At 41.0% G+C, this 2,485-nt stretch overlaps 1 protein-coding gene across 3 annotated transcripts in view; it reads right to left on the bottom strand.

Annotated features, from left to right (window-relative positions):
- LOC101857858 (probable G-protein coupled receptor 173) overlaps positions 1-2,485 on the bottom strand; it is a 16,999-nt gene that overhangs the window by 11,366 nt on the left and 3,148 nt on the right. The window lies entirely within an intron of this gene.

The raw sequence follows: 2,485 nt of genomic DNA on the forward strand, positions 1-2,485 counted from the left end.
TCACTCTATGTGCATTATGTGTTTGTATAAAAATAGGAAGAGAGAAAAAGAGAGGGATAGATGGGGGGAGCGAAAGAGAAAGAGAGAGAGAGAGCGAGAGAGAGAAAGAGAAAGAAAGAGAGAGAGAGAGAGAGAGAGAGAGAGAGAGAGAGAGAGAGAGAGGGATAGAGATAGAGAGAGAGAGAAGGTGGAGGGAGGAGGGAAAGATTCAGAGACAGACATGACAAAGATGAGAAATTCGTTTATAGATAAGTGGTGTAATTATCCATTATTTGTGACTTCTTGAAACGATGTGGATTCACGTCTTAGCAAAAGTCAGGAGGTGAAGACATCGTCACAAGTACCAACATAATAGGCATGAAGCGCAGGCTACTGGAAAAGATGTGAAAAAGATGAACAAATACTAAAATGAGTCACTGAAACTGGAAATGCAAATTTGTTGGGAACTGCAGGGCAGAGTCCCATTTTCAGAGGAAAGGAAATGAGCATTAGCTTATATTTCATCAATAAGTGTGTTTCGACGCAATGGAACCAGGCGCTCGTCAATTTTTGGGCATCCAGATTTATCGGAATCGTATCAAAGATTATTTATTGTTCTTGCCTTTGGTGGAAAAAAACCCCCCTCATCTATCTTGAATAGGAGTCGAGTTTTTACGACTGAAGGAGGTAGGGTCGCTTGGTGTAAGAGATAAAATTAGAGAAAAAATGGCCGCCAAAGCTTGGTTACTTCTAAAACTTTAATGTCTTGGAAACGGCAGAATTAGTTGGGTTTTTTTTGCCTTTCATTGTTTTGTTTTTTTGTAAAATCTACACAGGAATGTGTTCTTAAGTGGACATAAAAGATGTTGAGCAAAAGAAGAAGAAAAACAAAATAAAAGAATTCCATAATTGTCCAACGGGTGGAAAAAATGTCAGTTTCTTCGAGATCATTATTTTGACGAGCGCCTGATTTCACCACGGTGCCACACAGTATGCTGTTTGTTCTAAATGGTGAGATTTTGACCGCCTTTGTGGACAACTGTATTTGGAAGTGCAAGCCGCTCTCAAAGCCTCTTTGGGCTTTCCTTCCCATTACCGTGTTCCAAGATGTAAGCCGATTCGGACTTAGGGTGTTTATACAACAGGCACAGCCTTACTCCCCCACCCCCTTCCCTCCCTTCCCTCCCGTCCTCCCTCCCACCCTCCACATGCACGCCCATTATGACTAACCTCTCAATTCTTTCTGCTGCCATTTTTTGATGGGAGGGGATGACGTAATTGTTGTTCTTTGCCATGCTTTCTTCAAAGAATTTAAAACAAATATCCTTTCTAAATTTATTTTGTTTATTTTGAGGGTAGTTTTTCTTTTTAGCTCAACATAAAACTGGTTATGGTTAATTTCCTTTAAGTACCATGCTCGCGCTCCTTTGACCGTATGCAATTGTACACGCCGTAAAACTCTTACCAAACTATACACAATTTCGATCAATATTTCAATCCTTGTCAACAGTGTGTTTTTTTAATTTTAGACTTTTAGTCCGTGTTGACGTAATGCTGGTAAAGTTTAAAGTTGTTAGAGGGAGCTCTCGTGGCCTAGAGGTTAAGGTGTTGGCCTCTCATTCAAAGGTCCCGGGTTCGAATCCAGGTAGCGACCGAAAATTTTTCTTCTCTAAAATTGTTTCATTTCACCTCCTGTTCTCCTCTCAGGCAAAGTTCTGTCGTCTGTTTTCGTCTCATCTTTCTGCCCCCACCCCCTCACCCCCTTTGCCCCCTCCTATGGGCTCCTGACTTTTTCTGCAGCCTTTCTACTGCTACTTCTTGGCTCCTCTTACTGCTGTCTTTCAGCCACACCCCTGATCTTCTGGTAGGAAAGATCTACATCTAGATTCTAGCCTTCTTGGAAAAGGGCAAAAAATCTCGGAGGGCCCGTGTGCAAGTTGCGCACATTAAAGATCCCTTGGTGGTCTAAAATCGATAAGAGTAGGCTTCGGCCGCCACCTGGGAAAAATTCAAAATTTCTTACCAACTGAAAAAGTCTAGTGTGTCCCACGCGCTCATATGACCTTATGCAGTTGCGAGCGCCGTAAAACACCAAAAGAAAAAAAGTTGTTAGTAAGACAACGCTTGTTATGATTTAGGCAGGCATTTTGAAATGGTAGTTAGTTACTCAAGACATATAGTAGAAGTCCAGTGACAGTTAAGTGACAACAAAAGCTCACTTACTGATGCAGCATGAAAGGAGAATCCAGTTGGTTTTCTCGAGAGTTTTTGGTTTTATATATTTTTGTTTGCTGTTGTTGTTATTTGAAAAGTTATAATCTTATTCAAACCGATCAGGGTGGATTTCAAGACCAAGTATTTCAACGCAGTGGGATATTTCAACAAGGGAAAGCATCACTCTTGTGTTTGTATAATCTGCTGGATGTAGGAATGTGCAAAATAGATTAGATACAAAAAAGAAAGAGAGTTGAAGTGATATGAAGGGAGAGAGAGAGAGAGAGAGAGA

Source organism: Aplysia californica, unplaced genomic scaffold (genome assembly GCF_000002075.1).
Source record: "Aplysia californica isolate F4 #8 unplaced genomic scaffold, AplCal3.0 scaffold00038, whole genome shotgun sequence".
In the NCBI taxonomy this organism is placed as follows: domain Eukaryota; kingdom Metazoa; phylum Mollusca; class Gastropoda; order Aplysiida; family Aplysiidae; genus Aplysia; species Aplysia californica.